This window comes from Hippocampus zosterae, chromosome 7 (genome assembly GCF_025434085.1).
Source record: "Hippocampus zosterae strain Florida chromosome 7, ASM2543408v3, whole genome shotgun sequence".
Taxonomy (NCBI): Eukaryota; Metazoa; Chordata; class Actinopteri; order Syngnathiformes; family Syngnathidae; genus Hippocampus; species Hippocampus zosterae.
This window is the reverse complement of record NC_067457.1, coordinates 16,303,182-16,324,342: the sequence shown is the minus strand read 5'-3', so window position 1 is coordinate 16,324,342 and position 21,161 is coordinate 16,303,182. Positions and strand designations below refer to the sequence as shown.

The 21,161-nt window shown below is 42.4% G+C and overlaps 1 protein-coding gene and 1 long non-coding RNA gene across 2 annotated transcripts in view; both read right to left on the bottom strand.

The window, feature by feature from the left end:
- The window catches only part of gabbr1b (gamma-aminobutyric acid (GABA) B receptor, 1b), a 176,873-nt gene extending 165,191 nt beyond the window's left edge, over positions 1-11,682 (bottom strand). The window contains exon 1 of the mRNA XM_052071054.1: positions 11,329-11,682. The gene's annotated coding sequence lies outside the window, so the exon portion shown is untranslated. The remainder of the gene's footprint in view (positions 1-11,328) is intronic.
- A 7,309-nt stretch (positions 11,683-18,991) lies between these two features.
- On the bottom strand, positions 18,992-21,161 carry LOC127604357 (uncharacterized). The gene is made up of 2 exons (XR_007963291.1): positions 20,849-21,161; positions 18,992-19,193 (listed from the first exon to the last, which is right to left on the bottom strand). It is a non-coding gene; the product is annotated as an uncharacterized LOC127604357 (long non-coding RNA).

Below are 21,161 nucleotides of genomic sequence, written 5' to 3'. Positions count from 1 at the left end.
CAGACATACTCGCTACATTCATTGAGTTTCCACATTCCCCAAATAAGACCAACTCTGCTGCTGAGCGACTCTTGAGATAAAGCTCTTATTATTTCTGTTGTCTTATTATGATGATCATTATTGTTATTCATGTCATGTCATTTGGCCTCCTTGTAATGTGCCACGGGGAAAAAAAAACGGCAAATATTTGAAAAGAAAAGAGAAGGAGCAGAGAGAAGAGCAGAAGAGGAGCAGAGAGGAAAGGGAATGTGAGAAGTGCAGATTGCGGTTGGGGCTGTGAGTGTATTCTTGCTCGTGGGGGGACGATTTCACACTGCACTTGCTGCATTCAACGGTGTGACAAACCACAGGAAGGAAAAGCGATGCGGCGGCAGCAAGCGAGATTCAAATTAAAAGATGAGAAATGCAACTAAAGTAAGAAGCACGGTGACGCAGCATGGGGGGAGACCGGCAGACGGACAAAAAATAAAGAAAGAAAGAAAGAAAACCGATCGGTACCAATCAAAATTAAATTAGAGATTTCCAAAGGGTTCCACACATATGAGGAGTTATCATCCACCCATCCATTTCTCGATCCGCTTTATCCTCACAAGGGTCGCAGGGCATGCTGGAGCCTATCCCAGGTATCTTCGGGCGGTCTTCAACGGTTGCCAGCAAATCGCAGGGCACACAGAGACGAACAACCATCCGCGCTCACACTCACACCTAAGGACAATTTCGAGTGTTCAATCAGCCTGTCGTGCATTTTTTTTGGAATGTGGGAAGAAACCGGAGTACCCAGAGAAAACCCACGTAGGCACGGGGAGAGTCTGCAAACTCCACACAAGAAGGCCGGAGCCGGGATCTAACCCGCGACCTCTGCACTGTGAGGGTCGACGCGCTAACCACTGGATCACGGGGCTGCCTAGAAGTCCAGCACGCTCTGCACATGCCGTGACCCAGATACAAACCGGGGTTGTAGCGGCCACAACGTACTAATCACTATACGATCACGGCCTAGGAGTTTCCTCAAATCGATGCAGTACCACCAATAATTTCCAGTTACACTGTTGAAATTAATAGGTGGAACAACTTTTAGTCTAATGCAATAACTGTCCCTCGGTATGGTGCTCGACGTACCGTATTTTCCGGACTATAAGTCACAGTTTTTTTTCATATTTTGGCGGGGGTGCGACTTACACTCTGGAGCGACTTATGTGTGAAATAACACATCATTTGACATGTTATTTTCACATTAAACTGCAAGAGGGGGCTCTAGGCCTGTGTTGATGCTTTCCACATTGACAAAAAAAAACCTACGATAACTCTGATGTCAGCGAAGAAGAAGAGGAAGCACAGTCAATTCTACCTCCGAAATTGGTAGAGTTGCTCAAAGGTGACACAGAGGATGAAGATTTCATTGGATTTCGTGATTTGGAGTGACACTGATGGTTTGGTAAACTTGTTAACATGATCATTATGCTACAGTTATCTGAATAACACTTAATGTATTACGTGAACATCCCGGGCACATTCTCAGTTCATTGTTTATGCATCAGCATATCATACTCTTATTCAGCCTGTTGTTTTATTTTTATTTGCCTTCAAAGATGACATGTCTGTTCTTGGTGTTGGATTTTATCAAATAAATTTCCCCCCAAAATGCGACTTATACTCCGGTGCGACTTATGTACGTTGTTTTTTATGATGCATTTTATGGCTGGAGCGACTTATACTCAGGAAAGACTTATAGTCCGGAAAATACGGCAGTTTGAAAAATATGGAAAGTAATTTTCTCTGGGCATTGTGAAAGTGGACAACTGCTGCAATTTGGCAGGCAAAGATGTTGTTGGCCAATGGTGAGAAAATGTACTGCATCAAAAATAGACAAGGCCCAGCTTTTTAGTATTGGTGCATTGATATACTCACACACTTAATAGACCTTCCTTTCTTTATAAAGCTCCATCAGCAACTAATAGGACAGTTTAGCTCACCATCTCCTCCATTTCGGCACTGAATCTGTGTCGGAGTCATTGGTCTTTTTTTGAAAAAGCTGAGAGCGGGTATCTATCAAACTTTGTTCAGCGTGGCTTAATCAGGCCTCTTGTCCTAATTTGGTGTGGCCTTCATAAAATAAATCAAGTGTAGAGGAGATGACCTGACTTGGTCCCCGTTATCTGAACTTTCTTCAATTCAACCTCCTGAAACGGCCATTAGCTGGTCGGGAAAAGAAAATCATCTGCTGTCGCTTTATGTATTCGTACATACAGTAGTTGCTCTTCGGATACAGTTGGATTCTGAAACCAGTCTCTTGGGAACCCCACAAATTAGATATTTCAATAGATATTTAAAGTACACAAATAATTATTTTAAAAAAAACAAAAAAAAACAAGACATCTCATCCTGCAACGAGTTCTGCTTCCTCCCATGCCGATATGCAGTGGTATTAATTACTGAGCGAAATTGGACTTGCTTAAAAGTAGATGAACCATGAACCTGAAATTGATTTACATTAGTTTTACCTCTACACCGTTCTACGTCATTCAGCATCATTATTTTGACTACACGTCCGTAATCGCCGAATGAGAGTTTGTCGCCGCTATTTTAAGACCATCAGTAAAAAAAGTGTTGGTAAGGGGAACAGCATGAATTGAGAAACAGCTTGGACCACTTGACACATCAAAAGGCATTACCTTATTTTCCGTGCTGTAAGGTGCTTTGGGGTACAGTGTAACTCCTCGAACAACGAAATCATGTTTGCAGCAAGAATTTTTTCACAACGGGGGGTTTTTCACTGTAGCAAATTTTAACTCAGATTTAAACACACACACACAAAACATATACTGTATGTGTACTCTATTTTCATTCCTATACTTTACATCGTGCAAAAGAGCATACAATTATTGGATTTTGTTCAACATTAACTTACAATTTTTTATTTTTTATTAATCACTCCACTTTGTTGGTTTAGAAAAGTCATTTATACTCTGTTGTAAAAAAGGAAGTTTCAATATCTATAATTTGATTTTAAACTTCTATAAAATGCACCTGAAGCATAAGAGGTTAACAGTATAACATAACTGGTTTCATAAATAGGGTGCACCGTATGACAGTAAATATTCCCATCTACGGACTTCTTTCAAACTGAAATTCCCTCACCCGGAATAAAAACCTTTGCATTAAAATTTCGACTACGATATTACATTAACAATGGATTCATAACAAAGGAAGTTCCGCTTCCAGGAAGCCATACGGAAGCCCGCAACGGTGCAAACACAAGCAAGTCCTGCTCGATACTACAGAATAACTATGTCTGTGCCGCGATTTACTCTCATTGGATCCAAAATGGCGACATGTAAGTGACTCTATTAGTTTTACTGGAATAGTGAACGATTTTTTATTTTGTTCACAGCTCTGAGTTTCCTGAATGCAGCATAATTATAGCTGCTCTGCCAGTGGCTACTACCGATCATCCTGGCCTCCCATTGGCCAAGAGGGACCTCAATATCTATGTGTGTGGAGAGCTCGATATGTGGAAGAGAGATTGGAATGCATCCGATTAGCTACTCAGAGTAAATTGCTTGTGGCTCGACGGACAGTCGAGGAAACGAACGTTTTATGGAATGCTTTACCTGTAATCATGCTAAAAACCTTCCTTTGTAGCAAATAGTCCTAAGTTTGTTATCCTGTATTTTGTTGCTATACCTGTATTGTAGGCTGCAGTTTTTGTGTTATAAACAGTTTTTGGACCGTATTATTTTTGCATTTTATTGCTTGTGTTGTTTCACGTGTATTTTGTTCACATACTTGCATGTACACAAAGGACATGTACCATAGTCATATCCCACATAGGGAAATTCTGTTATAAGAAAGGATTGGACAGCGTAAATATGATTCCTGACTGGAGAATACTTCCTGATATAAGGCGGATAGAATGGAAGCGACAATAGTGGCTGCAGTTGCATTATACATCCACTAGATGGAGCTACACTAAAGGGAATACAATGTAAAGCTTTCACAACCGCTGCAGCTGTAACAAAGCACTTTACAGAACATTTTAAATACTCTGTCCAAGAAATCAGAATATTGATCCATATATAAGGCGCATCGGATTATGAGGCGCGCTGTCGACTTTTGAGAAAATTGAATGCTTTTCGGTGCGCCTTATAGTGCGGAAAATACGTTAAAACACTATTACTGGTCATCAACAGTTCCCCATGTTGCCCTTGAGGAACACCAGCTTTTAGAAGTTGGCGCTGGCAATGGCAGCCCTCACGCGGTCACAAAGGAAGTTTCTGTGGTTTGGACGGGGCGAATGCGCCCAAGAGCCAACGTGTGGCGTAAAACCTTATTTGCCTCTTGTCGTCTTTGCTTTTCAGGTTAATGACGGTTCAGGTGACAGCCAAAACTCGATTCCGTTGGCGCTTATTCTGTCAGTGTCAAAGTTTCCATCAGTCGTCAGTCCGCCGTTCGAAACTCGGGGCCATCAACGACGGATTGACGGATGGACCTTCCGTTGGTACGGATCGACAGCCCATCACTTGCACAATAACGCTTTGTGTAACATACTGTTGATTCACGGAGAACCTCAACATTGTTGTTCTTCACACAACCGCAACAACAACAGGCTACATCATTTCTCATTCGATGAAAGAAGCGAATGAGTCACAAATCAAATCAACCGCGGACAGGACACGACCCGCATTGTCACTTTGAACTGGAATTTTAACTTATCTGCCGTGCAGTGTATATAATCTGCCCGTTTCAAGGAAGCACACTCGGCTCGCCAGCCGAGTGGCGGCCTGAGGCAAGGCTGAAGACTTCCTTCACAGTCTCCGCTCGCCACAGGTCCTTGAGCCAAAGAAGGCCGGTGCACAGGTTAGTCGAACACTTTTCTGTCACATAAATTGAGGACAATTGTTCAGAACCTTCAAAGAGCAAAATAACACCCTGTTAGTCTATGTCTGTGTACCACTGCTCACAGTTGAGATCCAGCTAGGTAGATCGACTTTGACAATAATAAGAAATGGCTCATTGGGTTCGATACGAAGGGGAAAAGTGCTCGGTGACACAGCTTAAAGGTTTGAGATTTTAAAGATAAGGATAAGCAATAGTCTGGATTTCCCTGGATACTTCTCCTCTTGTTGCTAGAAAAAAGCCTCCAGTCAGGATAATTGAAAAAATATGGGAGTGTAGTGTCAATTTCATTTCTGAAGAGACAAGGAAGTGTCAATTTAACTCATTCACTCCCAAAGACGTTTTTAAACATATTTTCAGACTTGGTCAAGAATTGGCTAGAACTGAATGAGTTAATAGCAAATGGCAAAATGTAATCCCTCACCACAGAGTGTGTCAGCTCACTACGGATCTGATCAAAGGAAGGTGCGGCATCTAATGGCTCTGATGTCATCCACCGCGGGTCTGCCTTCATTCCTTCCAACTTCAGCTGGTCGCTTCCTTGGCCTAAAATCGGCGAGCGAGCGATAATTGTCTTCGTCCGCTTTGATGGCTATTTCTTTCCTAAGTCCGCTACGGGAGCACGTCGACGCCGCTCACTTTCCTGGGCCTCGCTGTGACCTTCAAAGCCAAGTTCCAATAAAAACCAATGTTGTACAGAGCACATCATTCACTCAAACAACAAAAGGTGATCAAACGGTTACGCCAGACGTGTCAAACTCAAGGCACGGGGGCCGAATACGGCTCGCCAGATCTTTTTATGTGGCCCGCGAAAGAAAAATTATGTGTCAACTTGCTAAAATCAGTACTGAAATGTCAAACCGTCATGTGAAATCAATAACGTTGAGATTTTGCAAGAATTTTTGTGACCCTGTTGACACTCACTTGAACAATAATTGAACAATTATAATTGACTTGACTGATGTTAACGAGCAATCTATTCATTTGTTGTGTACAAGTAATAATTTTGTTAATTTTATCACCGTCATAACGGAACCTCCGAGGGAAGAAGCAACTCCAAATTGGCCCGCGACTAAAATGAGTTTGACACCCCTGATTTACGGCAAGACATCTCACCCTCATTTGTTTGTTGATTTCAAGCGCTCGGTAGGGATTGCACAATTCGGAGAAATTCCAGCTGTATACGTACTGTACACACAAACATGTGTAGCTGTCCATCATGTTTGACAATGGCACTTGCTTCCAATTGCAACGCAAAAGGGTTCTGCGCGACATTAATTGACATCCACATTCACCAACACACACGCAAACAGACAATTACTTTGCGAGCTCCGCGCAGCCATTCTGAAACGAACACCATACCAAAAGCATCGTTAACTGCTGACTCAACGAAGGAAGAATGAGACAAGCAAGACTTGGAAAGATATTTGCCTATTATCGATGTGAGCTCACAAGGTTTGTGTGCCTTTTTGTTGAATCAATTTCAGAACTTTTGTTTTTCATTTGTTTCGTAATGCCATTTGTATTGATATGTTTCATGTCCATGTTTGTGACCAGTTCTCATGGCTGCAGCGATTGTGAGGGCTCGATATAAAGAAAACCGTATTGTATTGTATTCTCTTTAGCGTAGCTCCATCTAGTGGATGCATAGCGCGAACGAGGCCATTATTGTAGCTTCTATTCTATGCGCCTGATATATGAAAACAGTTTCAAAATCGGCCATTCATTGAAGGTTCGGCTTTTTAATCCGAAGCGCCTTTTTCGTTCAGAAAATACTGTAATTAGATTTCCCTCAGTGTCCCTGAACAGATTACGTTCAACCTTTAGAGCTCGACTGCTTTTCTTTTTGTTACTGATTCACCTTTTTAATCATTTATTGTTTGTTTGGGGGAGGGGGGGTATTTTAATTATTTTCTAGTCCTCATTATTTACACAGCTGTTAACTTTAATGGGACACCACGCTGTAGTTTCACGAACGCAATAAATACGACTGCAATCGTTCTTTCATACCAGACTGTCTGGTAGGAGGCAGCAAAAAAAAACAGCAAATCCCCTTTGTCAATGTTTATTAGTCACACCGGCAACTGTTGGAGGTTATAAAGGAGGACACTGCCTCAAAGTGAAATCTACAATAGTTGAGGGCCAAAAGGGCTAACAGGGAAGGAATATAACGAAGGCCGAGCAATAAACAATAGGAAACACTGAGCGGTGAAGGCAACGATAAATCCGCAGTGTTCGGTGCTACCGAGAGACGGTAAGTCAGCAGGAATGACCCTTACCGCTATCAAGAGGGCCGCAATCAGTGTGAACACGCATTCTCCCCTGTGGCGGCGCAGCAAATCTCAACCGAGCTCGCCAATGCCGCGAGCAGAAACACTCATAGGTGTGTTTATGTGTGTGTGTGTGTGTGTGTGTGTGTGAGACTTTACAAACAAAAACTGACAAGGAATGGAACTATTTCCTGGCATGGGAGAAGGACAAAGGGCACAACCAGGGCCAAGAGTTTGTTTCTTAAACAAATGACGGAGGATGACCACCGACGAGGAACGCGCCGGCTCTTCAACCCTTCTCCATCTCAGGGTGCAGGCACTCGCGCAAAGTCAGGATTAGATCGAATCGTGCGGGCCAATAGTCCAATCGCATTTTAATTCAACACGTCAAAGCAATTTGATCAATTTTCCCTCTGGCATGCTTCATCTTAAAGATATTCCCTTGGAACTAAAATAAATACATAAAGGTTTCAAACCCCCCTCCCCCCTCCCCTGGAGGGGATATCTCGCAAATACAGGGCAAAATGTCATAAATAGAGCTATATAAATAAATAACAGTCAAATGTAAAATAAATAAACAAACATTGTGAAAAATAAAGGAGAGGCAAAGTTTAGCACGGTCTCATAGGAACAATATTTTTTTTTCAGATTGGTAATGAATCATTTCTCTCGTTTTCCTTTCACAGTGCGGTACGGTGCAGATTCACGCTGTTGGACGAGTGGTGCAAATCAGGCGTTTAGCGTTCAATTTCCCTTAGCTACGGGATCGCATTGTTCTTTACGCTCCCAATGGCGAAGAGACGGATTGAACAGCACCAACCCCGACTGCAGCCAACCAAATTGGCGTAATCCATTTTACATTTTATTTGGACAGCACGTTTCATTGTTTAAAAAAAAAAAAAGAGCAGCACAAAGTACAAAAACAGGATGTGGATGAACTGCACGCAATTTTCGTTCAGATTTCCAATGATGACAAAGCTCCTGAGTGAGTCAGTCCTGCGTGTCGTTACAGCCACCGCATCTATTAGAACGCGCTTTTTCAAGCAAAAATGAAATGAACACGTATAAAATTATTGAAAATGTACACCTGAGGGTGGTACGATAAACGAGTGGTTAGCGCGTCGACCTCACGGTTCAGAGTTCAATTCCGGCTCCGGCCTCCCCTGTGTGGAGTTTGCATGTTCTCCCCGGAGATGCTCAGGTTTTCTCCGATTGCTCCGGTTTCCTCCCACATTCCAAAAACCCACGTTGCAGGTTCACGGAACACTCAAAATTGTCCCGAGGTGCGAGTGTGAGCGCGGATGGTTGTTCGTCTCTGTCTGCCCTCCGGTTGACTGCCAACCGGTTCAGGGTGTACACTCTATGTACAAGGCCGTCCAACACAATTCAATGAATTGTTTGCTCGAGCATTTGCTCCTCTCCTCCTCTGGCCAGGGTACAAATACGTTGAGCACGCCTGGTGCATCAAATACAGTATGTGCTTCCCGTGACAACTGACAATAACCACTTCATGAATAGTCTGACAAAATGGACAACAGCTGTTTTTTTTTACCTGACCAACCGGCATATTTAAACGTTAATGTTTGTTTAGAGGCAACGAGTAAGTCTAAACATTTTCTCCGAGATATGGCGAGGCCATGACAATGCGAGGGGAGGGGTGTTACTGTTCCTAGTGTTCGTGCCTCAACATGGCTACGCCCGTGAAAGCAAAACAACAAACTCAAACGGGTGTTCGTTCAATGTTTTCAACAAATTTCTGGGTTAATTTTAGGCAAATTTTCCGCAATTTTCCGGAGGAAATTTCATAAAAATTTGAAAATCCGGAATTACGGGAAAATCCGGAGGACTTTCATTGTAGAGGAGTTTCACTGTAAAATGGGAGGTGTGAACGCTACAGAGGTAGACTGGCTATGCGTGAGAAGAGTTGATTATATACGGGTATGTATAACTTGCATCTTGGGTATTGTGCACTTCTTTCCTTTCACGGTGTCTGATAGACCACAGAGTTGATTTGTCTGGAGAAGTATAAACCATGATTTTTTTTTTTAGATGTCAGAAACTAGGCGGGGAAAAGCAAGTACACTTTACACATGCAGGTGTTTTATTTCCGTATTATGACCGCAGAAACGGCCGTGCGAACGCAAGTGGGGCTGCACCGGGGTTAACACGCTTCTCTTTAGTAAGCAGCTTCATACGTGTAAACGCTACACAAAATTTACACCGGTGCAAGATATATCGCCACAGCAGCTATTAGCACCAATGCAAATGTGTGCCATGTGAACACCCCTATGGACAGCGCTACGAGGCAACGACCTCATCAAGTTCATATACTTGGTGTTACATTTTGTCATTCTGCAGGTTCACAGACATTGCCAAGAGGGATCCATATTAACCCTTTCGGGGACAGCGGTCACTCCAGTGGACAGCTCACCATGTTATTGGGTTACGGGGTGCATGAAAGGCTTAATAAACAGGTTTTGTCATTAGGTACTGTGGAGGCATCCAACTTTCAGCAGATTAGCACACACTGCATGCCATTCTTCACACTGCAAATTGCATATCTTGTCATGCTGATTCCCCAGATTCCCCATTCGAGATTGCAACTTTCAAATAGAAAAAGGAACGATAAGAACGACCAGCCCCACCGACTCAACCCGGGTATCATTGCTCTATTTTCAAGTGGCAATCCAAGCAAAAACAAGCATCAGTAAGGATAAATTAGCTTGTAACCATAAACCATTAGCATCAAAATCAGTTTTTACCTATATCATGTCAGCTATACCTGCAAAATCTATTGCAATCGAAAATAAGAGTTTTTCAAATACTTCATATTTGGGCTTCTTATTTAGGTACACTGAAATATGAAGCAGTTCACAGTATATTGGGTGACTTCTTTGAAAACAATTGGAGGGAGCAAAAGTTGGAAAATTTTTCATCACGAAATATGACTTCTTATTGAACAAAGATGACAAAGTGCTGTGTGGGTCACACAAAAAAACCCCAGCAAATGAGAAGCAGGATTAAAGCAACGTCATACACAAAGCATATGTCAAGTAATTAAACAGAATATGAAATATTGAAAAACATTTATACAAGATGTCAAAATTATTGACTTTTTTGTTCTAATCATGTTTTCCTCAGTCATTATTTTTGACAATTTAAATGTTCCCTCTTAAATTATATTTGTCATAAAACTACACCACCATTTTCTTGGGGAAAATTTCATTTTTTTTCCAAGTATATTTATTTTTAAACATTTTTCGGTGACACAATGATTTTTTTTCTTGCCAAATCAGGAATGAAATACAGATTTCGATAACATGATGACTTCGTCATGACTTTTTAAATTATTACCGTATTTGGGTAAAAATGTGACTACTGTATTCTGATCAAAGACTTTTGTACAATTTTACACTGATAAAATTACGACTTCAATAAATATGTTGACATATACGTTGAAATATTTTGACTTTTTTTTCCTCTTTTTTTACATTGTGCCTTTAATACTCATCGTGTAGTTCTGCACGTGTTATAATCTGACAGTGTCGTACAAAAAGTGATCACAGAGTGGTACACTCGGTGGAATTGTTTGTAAAGTAATAATATGACGATCGTCAGTCAGTCAAAAAGTCACGGTCAATCACGATGGTTTTCTTTCGGTCATTTTCTTTTTCTTTCTTTCTTTGGATGTTCCACCTCAGACGGATGGCAGTCTACAAGAGCCACATTGTAATCGGTTACTTGTCTTCATAAAACCAATATCAAGTTGGTCTCCTCACATCTTCGATCGCAGTGACGTCACCTGCCGCCATCGCGGTGGGTACAACCGAGCGATCGCTACGGCCACGTATGGAAAGCACGTCGCGGTGTAGTTGAGCAACACGCGCTGCCTGCTGGGCTCGTTTGTGAGGAGAGCGCACGTGTGAGTGCTTAATCACAGCGGGTGGAAGGTTGCCTTGAAATCCGCCAACACATTTCAGCGTTCCGATGTGCTCTGACCTCACAAACGAACCGGTATGGTACTATGGGGCGACGAGCGAGTAATGTAATATTCTGCTTCAAACGTATTTATGCGCCACAATGCTACACCTGGTGGGAGGGGGGGGGGGATAAATAAAAAGTTCAACACCAAGCAATTGTAATACAGCAGAGTGATACTCACAAGAAGCAGCGGGCGGCTGTATTAGCGAATTGTCATCGATTGAGTTGAAGTGTCCGTGCCTGCATTTGAGTGGAGAGGGGAAAAAAGTGTCTCCCGTGGACAATTAGTAAAGAAAGCGGGTTTTTTTCGCCAGTCCGAACTCGGAATACTCGTGCTCCGTGGCTGTAATTCAATCGTGTCAGCTCACTGAATGATGTTAGGTTTCCACAAAACGCGTCTATGCAAGGCACGCAAACACACACTAGCTGGTGCACGATGAGAAACACTTGACAGACGCACGTCAACTCCCACGGCGGTTTTTTTTTCCACCACGGTGGAGCTTCGACCCTCTGCCCCTCCTTCCTCTCCTTCGCCGTCATCACTCGCTCTCCTGTGACGTCACTGCAACGTTCGGTCCGCAGATCGCATTCCGGAAGAGGATTTGTCGAAATTGTGTGACAGTGCAAGTCCAACACTAAATCCAAAGGCAAACCAGATTTCCGAAAGATTCTATTACATACAAGCAGGGGTGTTTGTAGATTGAGTGGCAAAACCCCCGGAGAAAACAAACAAACAAGTAAAACAAGACAGTTGTCAAAGTAATCCAGAATTAGTGATTAAAATAATAATAATAATAATAATAATAATAATAAACTTCACCACCACCACTTTCCATGCTCTGAGAGCCAATCTTGCTTCAAGTCCCCACAGTGACTCATAGTAGGTAATATGGACAAATAACAGCCATCTACGAGTCCCACAAATAGCCACCAGCAAACCTAGCAACATATCGGTGCCTATCGGTTATTTTGTATTTCAATTTGTATCCAGTAAAGCAAGTGTTCCAAACTTGAGGCGCGCGACTTGCGCCCATCAACATATTCTGACGGGCTACCATAGCGTAGGTTCACCCACGTTCTCCACGTTAGCTAGCTAGCATGTAGATAAGATAAGATATCCTTTATTCGTCCCACACTGGGGAAATTTACAGCCTCCACCAGCAAGAATGTATGTAGAAAGAAGAAAGGAGACAGAGAAAAAAAACAACAAACATCTTTCAATTAAATACAATATGAACACAAATGGATAAATCGCAGTACTATTTACAATTTTCCTTCACATCATTTAATTATTATTATTATTATGATTGTTATTTTTTATTCATCAGCCTGACAGCAGTCGGTAGGAACGAGCGTCGGTATCTCTCCTTCTTGCAGCGCGGGTGTAACAGTCTCTGGCTGAAGGAGCTACCAAGTGCTGTCAGGGCGGGCTGGAGGGGGTGGGAGGGACTGGCCATCATAGCTTTTAGCTTAGTTAGCATCCTTCTGTTGCCCACCTCCTCCAGAGTGTCAAGGGAGCAACCCAGGACAGAACTGGCCTTCCTGACCAGTCGCTCCAGTCTCTTTCTGTCCCGGGCTGAGATGCTGCCTGACCAGCAGACAATGCCATAATGGATGGCCGAGGCCACCACCGAGTTATAGAACGTCTTAAGGAGTGACCCCTGAACCCCAAAAGACCTCAGTGTCCTGAGTAGGAAGAGTCGGCTCTGTCCTTTCCTAATCAGGGTGTCCGTGTTTGTAGACCAGTCCAGTTTGTCGTTCAGAAGAACACCAAGGTACTTGTAGGAGGTCACCCTCTCTATGTCCATACCCTGGATGTTCATCGGTGCTGGTGAGGACTTTTTCCTGCAGAAATCCACAACCAACTCCTTAGTTTTCCTAGGGTTGATCTGGAGGAAATTCTGCTGGCACCAGTCCACAAAGTCCTTTGTCAGTCCCCTGTACTCCCGATCGTCCCCTTCTGTAATGAGGCCAACAATCGCAGAGTCATCGGAGAACTTCTGAAGGTGGCAGTTTGGAGTGTCGTGTCTGAAGTCCGAGGTGTAGAGGATGAACAGGAATGGAGCCAGAACAGTCCCCTGCGGCGCTCCAGTGCTGCAGAGACTGGCTAACCCATCCAGAATTCACGATGTTTGCCGCGAGCCACTTTCCATGTTCTGAGAGCCAATCTTGCTTCAGGTCCCCACAGTTACAAGTGGTAGGTAATATGGACAAATAGCCACCAGCAAACTGAGCAACATTTCTGTGCCTATGGTGGAATCGTTAACGGGGATGTCTTCCAGTGTCTGAAGCAGCGCCGTTGTTTGTTATTGATATGGCCAATGTCGGCCATCTCATTGAGCCTGCTTCAGCTCGGGGCTCGAAAAAGACAATTGCTCCGGTTGCCTGCCCCGTCGCGGCCTCGCAGCGCGCAGGTAATAATGTGACAATAATATCATGGCAGTCATAAAACAATCAATCAACACACTGGATGCCACCCCCTTTTCTGCTCACGTCCACAAGGCTCAGAAGTTATGTTTTTCGTTCCTTTCCAAACCTTCAAGTATTTCTTCAAGGTGCGCTAAATGAGCGCTAACTCCTCTTTTGTAATGACATCCTGATGACAAAAATCAGCAGCTGTCAACATAAAACAATCACAACAAATAAAAACAAAATAAAACCATCTGGTAATTTTTTACAAACTCCCTCCAAACATTTGGGATCTTAAAACTGAAGGGATTACGAGCACGCCTGGTGAATCACATAAAACGGGGCAAATCGGATCAATTAGCAAGTGCAGTCGTTTATGAAGCTTGGCCTTAAAAATAAACAGAGCTGCTCACAAGGAGGTCCGGTTGACATTCTGGTTCAATTTACATTGATGGCTCATAAACCTACCATCAGTAATAAATCTAAAAGCCACGTAATATTCATACGGCACTAAGAAAGAGCACGAAGCTGGGTGACAACATGCATCATTCATCATTCACACAATTGTTTTCAGAGTACAGTGATCCCTCGCTATTTTGCGGTTCGTTTATCGCGGCTTCAAGTGCATCGCGGATTTTTTCAAACATATTCATATTTTTTTAAATTCTTTCATATACATGTAGTACAGTACTGCATATATTGCTCTATGTGACTCGCTGTTGTTTTGCTGACTTTCGCAGCTTTTCGCGGACCGTTTGCGGATTTTTTGCGGACTTAAAAAAAAGAAATGTATATGTTTACTGTATTTTGTTATTCATAAACGAACCCAACTTATACATGATGCAATCTATTAGAATACAGCATTAAGTCATGTTAATTACTTCAAAATTTACTTCTACATGCATGTATACCATTAAATTTGGCCTTATAAATATTATGTACACGGACCTATATGGGGGGTCACTACTTCGCGGATATTCGTTTATCGCGGGTGGTTTTGGTCCCCATTAACCGCAATAAACGAGGGATTACTGTAATTGCGCTTTGTTGTGTGTGATCGTTATTTTTTGAGTTCCTCGGTCCACCAGTCCCGTATCGCCTTTTCCCCCTTTAGGACCGCCATAGTTTTAGCTTGCGTTCGCAAAGTCGAGTCAAATTCATTTCGATAGTTCCTAACCCTTTCACCTACCTTGTAACCTGATAACATGAGAAGCAGTCCATTGTAGTAACCGCTGTGCCTGAAAGGGCTTCGCATGCCGAACATTGGCAAATAGTCATGATCTTAACGCCACGGGGGGAAAAAAATCTGGTGGGGGGCTGCTTGACAATTGCATCTCAAGCGGAATGGAAAATGGCTAAATGGATGTGGTGTGTTAGCTATCCAGTAGTAGATGACGTCTTACAGCATTGATTGGTTGACAGAAAAGACAAAGAGGCCTCAAACAACGTGCTCGATAAATTGCTGAGACCCGCAGCTGCCTCTACGCGGCTGTGATTAATTCCTCCTGCGTGCCAGAATTCTGTGACTGCGAACGCTCCGATGCGACGGGAACAGCAGTCACCCGTCTCGCGCTGGGGAAAAAAATCGACTGTATTGTGTGTTCCCGCTGCTCTTTGTGGAGAAATTGCTGCAGAGCGAGGGTCATGTCGCTCAGGTGCACTCGGCATGTTCATTTATCAGAGCCCGCAGACCCGTTCAACTCCACATGCTGCTCAATCTTTCTTTCTTTCTTTTTTATTTTTTGCCACTCATATGTTGTGAAACAGGTGTTCTCGGAGGTGAGCTGATCAAAAATATTTTTCCCCCTAAAGAAAAATAACAACTGATCCGTTCTGGTGTCAGACTGTCAAAAAACTTTCACGCTTTCTAACGCTCTTAAAAAGAAGCTAAAATGCGTCCTTAATTAACCCTTTCAGGGACAGCGGTTACTACAGTGGACAGCTTGACAGATTATCATGTTCCAGGTTATCGTTATTTGTGCACAAAAAGGGTGAAATTAAGATTACAATTTTTTTTCTTCTCTTTTGATGCGTTTCAATTTTTCGGTGAAGCAACAAAGCCACAAAAACTATGAGAAAAAGCAAAACATGCACAACACTGAACTGCACGATATTTTGACGTTGTGTCAACATTATCAAATGGATTGAATGTTTTGAATTCTGATTGTTACCAACACTGAAATTGCAATTAGATAAGATAAGAAAACCTTCATTAGTCTCCCAATGGAGAAATTCCCAATTCACTGCAGCAAAGTTCTGAAAGGAAGAAGTAGAACAACAAAATATAGGAGCTGGTTCTTTTGTATTTCAATTCGTATCCAGTAAAGCAAGTGTTCCAAACTTGAGGCGCCCGACTTGCCATCAACATTTTCTTACGGGCTACCATAGCGCAGTTTCAACCACGGTCTCCGCAGCTAGCTAGCTAGCAAGTAGCATGTAGGCTAACCCATCCAGCATTCATGATGTTTGCCGCAAGGGCTATACTTACCAAATTGTGCAAAAACCGACCCATTATTACAACGAGACATGCTACTTCAGGTGAGCCATTTAAAGCTAAAAATGAAAAGTCTTCCGTTGTTTGAACAATATGGCGCCAATGCGCCTGCTGATCATATTCGGAGCGTTTCAAATAATTGAATGTCGGGATTTGTACAATACTTTGGCCACCATATGAGGTGGACTAATCATTTATTAAATCTTCCCATTATACTATTTAAGTCAAATGGTATTTATTTTTCCGGGAAATAAAACATTTTAAGGTACAAAATCCAACTGAAAAATGTTCGCTGATGTCAGCACGTTTAGCGAGGCAGGCAACACGGTATGCTAATTTAGCCTTCTTGTTGTTGTTGTTGTTTTTATCTTTCTGCTCATCGCCTGTTATAACAGCACGGCAGTGATGCTTCTGCTCAACCAATGAGCGTCCAATATTTATAGACACCAGACCGCAAATGAGGGTGAGTCACTGGAGTTGATCTTGCACTTCTTCAGCTTTTCAGATGGTCTCTTTATTCCAGCTTCTTTCCTTCAAGTTTTCCACTGGCTGACAGCAACTGGCCACAGAGCAGCAGACGGATGAGGTCGTCGATCTGCCGCCATCCGGATGCAAGATATGGGACACGTTCCTGCCAAGCGAGGCCGAGAATACAGCAGAGGCGTCGCTTCTCCTTCGTAAAGTCGTGGAGAAACACACTAGCCTGTCGACAGCAGCTCCAGTTTCAATTTGAAGGTTGTTATTTCCAAACACACATGAAGCGCAGTCCACCAAAGGCGGACGCAGCCTAATTGAATCGGGCCCGGATGTCACTGTTGATCATCCAACGTTGGCGCGAGGATAACTGCCAAGCTAGCAGAACTCTTCACCAACCTTTGAGGGGTAAGCTGTTAATGATGAAGACCAGAAGGAGACGAGATCAGGGCTTCTGCTGACAAACCTGTTTTTGTGTGTGTGTATGCGTGTTAGTCACGAAGCCGTTGGAATGAACGTGAAGTGCACAATTCTTGATGTGTTGCAGTTCCTGAGCAAGTTCTTGGTCTTTGTCTGTCGACGTGGTATGTTAACCCTTTCAGGGATAGCGGTCACTAGAGTGGACAGCTCATCATATTATCAGGTTATAGGGTGCATGAAAGGGTACAATAGACTCGTACAAAGCCACAACGGAACTCAAGATACACACTTAAAGGTCCCCTGCAAGATCTGCCACTAGCTGACTTAGATTTTATGGTATTACAGTATTATAATCAGGTACTAGGAGTAGGTTGCCAGGGGAAAAGTTCCAAAAGGATTAGAACTACGGTGAGCTGAATAGGTACCATGCAAGGGAATAGGGACAGAATTTTATCGATTCCTGTGGGAATTGCAATTTTTTTTCTCTGCATTGTTGCGTAAATATCGGTCAGGTTGTTGCATTCAAAGTTCCCTGACTGCACCCTTCACTGTTGTTGTTTTTTTAGCACTGTTTTGTCCTTCACCTTCAAGTCATTTATATCGCTTGAAAAAAAGAAAAAGAGACATGTAGCATATGCAGGATGGAACATGTCGTCCAAACAAGAATCAATCTCTGGCAGAGTCGTGTGCGCACAAATCGAGAATAACACTTTCTGTTTGAGAGGTTTGAAACACAACCTAATTATAAAATCTTTTTTTCCCCACCTTAAGCAACGTGTCTCCATAAGGCCCGTTCGAGATCTCCATGCCGCAATAATAAATGTATTACGAGTGGCTGTATTTCATGATCCCCTTCTCCATTTTTACCTTGTTGAAGTAAGAAATGACAGAGCGGCCGAGTACCACAAAGGGCATCCTGCCTCCTTCTTGATCATCGCCGCCGCCATCCTTCTCCTTCCACATTTTCTGTCAATTCCCAATGTGACCGCTTCCCTCCTCCATCGTGCGTCACCTTCACCCACCGCGGTCATAAAATTACTGTCTCGGTACAATATGCCCCCCAAGCCCCCCACCACCACTCCCCAAATCATTGTTGCGGTGTGGCTGCAGCTCAACGACAGCTCCCAGCTCATTCTTCAGATTTCAATATAAACACAATAAATAATTGTTCCTGAACCCAAATGTAAATTTATCAATGCAATATTGAACGATTAACCCGGAATGTGTAATTACTTCTTGACTCTTGAAATTAACATGAACGGGCCAAACAACATCTGACATTTGTTCCTATGTCAAAATAGATAAGGGTCGTTTAGATCTCAGTTGAGCAATAACAGTAAAGACGGGTGAAAAAAACTACAACACTAAAATTTAAAGACAGGTGATAAAACATTTTTACGCTAAAATCTAAAGATTTGGGGGGCGTAAACAACGTCGATAGAAAGCTAGCGTCAAATTAGCACTTTGAGCAAGGGGACGCATCGCCATATACACAAATGTAATATGACAGATACGAGATATAAATTCGATGTATGCTTGTGGGGTTAATGAATTGTGTCGTTAATGACGGTGAAAACACCATTTCTCGGGTTTCGTTGTTCATGAAGAATATTTCGGCAGCATGAGGGAAAAAAAAGCAGCTTTCTACGCCAAAGCTAATCAACAATATGCTAGCTCTGTTTTTGCGGAATGTCTCAGGCAGCGTTCTGACACTTACCCGCGACTACTGTTGCAGATGAATTGGCGGACCGCTCAAAATCGTGCACAAACTTGGTGATGGGGATACTGAAACACAGAAGCTACATTAAAAAAAAAAAGAATCCCGAAAGCTCATGTATGAAGTTAACCCTTTCATCCACCTTGTAACCTGATAACATGATAAGATGTCCACTGTAGTGACCCTGAAAAGGTTAATGAACAAAAACAGGGGGAGGGGGGGGATAATTAATTCTCTAACTAGTTTTCGTTAGTTTTATAAATGTAAAATGTAGTTATGTTAAGTTATCGTCATTTTTAAAACCTTGTATTTAATTTTTTTTAATTCTACATTCCGCTAGTTTCTGTTAAGTATAACAACCTTGGTCTTGATATATTATCATTATCAATGGAAAAGTTGCAATAATGTCATCTTGAGCTACTGATTCCGACTTAAATCACTTACCTTTATTTTTGGAGGGGATTCAACACAAGCAAGCCATCCATATCAAATAAAACTCTCCGGTCCGCCCGTATAATTGCTTCAGAGCTGCCTGCGCACATATATGGAGCAGTCAAACAACAGATGGTTGTACAGATATTGCAAATCCAAGAAGGGCAAAACAATAAATTTTCTGTTTTGGGATAATGGGGCTGCCTTTGATTATAATGGACACGCCTGCTCATGGTGATCAACTGGTAACAGAACGTATTTTACCGGTTTATTGGAAAGCAATGAATCACCACCACGAGTGTATTCTTCCTATCGTTTGAAATCTGGAGGACAGGCCGTGCAGATGTAAATATGAGGCATTGTTCACACAGTGAATGCATGTCTGCACTCCTGGCCGCGGACTCATTATCACATCTGTGACAAGAAAGATTGCGTGTCAGGGAAAGCATTGAACATGTGGAAGAGGAAAGGTGCAACCTACTCATCGAAAGATTAAAGGCTGCTTGCCTAGTACTGAGGGAAGCGCGGTGTCCAAATTAAGCCCAAATGCGATTTATCAAATAAATGTTTTTTTAAGAATTCCTCCCTTAGTTTGCATTGTTCCATTGTGACAATATGAGGAAAAACAATTCTAAAGAGATTTTTTTTTCTACTGTGACTGTTGTTGGGGATTTATTGACATATTTTTTTCCGGGCAGATATTCAGGATGGTTCATCTTTCAAAATGATAATTTTTGTGACGAAATAAATCAAAAGGGCATGATGATGTGATCAGGCAGGAGCACAAAATGGCTGCAGCAATTCCTTTTTTTTTTACTCCGGTGATCGTTCACAATGACTCCTCTGCGTTTCGATCATCTTAATACCTCTGCGTGCCAGGTCCAATATCTGCATATGGCAAATGCGAAATACTGACTAAATTGTGATTTTCTGACACAAAGTCAAAATTATCCCACTATTTAGGACCATTGTCCACTTTGTGTGGTGTATTTGCATATTTGAATTGTTTTATTCACAATTCAGTATGCATGTTATAAAATGCCCCCCCAAAAAGTTCAACTGAATTCCCATTGTGCTGCTTTATCAAGTGTGCCCGATTTGACCACCTGGAGGCAGTATAAGACACGCAGAAATATAGATAGAATGTTTATTGGGACATATCAACTCCTCTCAGCTCATCAGTGCAGCATTTAGTAGTTGCTCTTCGCAGAGGAAAAAGAATACATGACAGTACTATTACATTGCTGCATCATTTGTGTTCAAATTAGTGCTAAAAGGTTAACTGTATTTAGCATTAGCATGAAGCTAGCAGACGGTAAGGCTATGCAATTGTTTTGAAAACACAAAGTGTAATTCTGTTTTGTTTAGTTTGACATCAAACTGCAACGGAGTAGCTACAAATAGCTTGAAACCTCTTTTTTTGGGAGGGGGGGAGGGGTTTTAAGCTCTTTGCCAACCTGCTGTTTCTTGTGGAGTTGAGGCTGTAATTAATCAGGTGGAGTTTCAGAGAGAGTGAGGGGGAGCGGGAGGGGGAGAGAACTTGTCTTAGATCCTGTCAAGGTAGTAAAACAGTTGATTTACAGTATCGTAGTACTTCAAAATGATGTTTGTGATATTTTAATGTTCAAAAGCAGATGTAAAAGATCCTTTTTGGTACACGTCAGGAAAATCAACTCATTTGAAGAAATTCTTGAAATGACACTGTATTGTGCATGTCGTTCGATACCCACAAATGAAAACCACCAAAACACTCACCGGTATGACAGCGCAGTCTCTCGTGCAGTAAAGTTCATCTCGTCCACTCTGCCTGATGAAACAGCAATCAAAGCCAAGCCATCATACGTGTTTGTAACACTATTAAGCGTTGAATATGTCTGCGTTCTTGGAGGACCCAAATCTAGTAAGCCCTGATGCACTTCAAACGAACTGTCCACGGTTCTTGTGGAGGACAAATAGCTGTTGGTGCATTTTTCAGATCGCTGGTGTCGTGGTGAATCAGGTTGAAATCTTTCATGACAGAGAGTGTCTCGAAGCAAACGAGGCAGATAAATACTTTTAATTCAGTGTG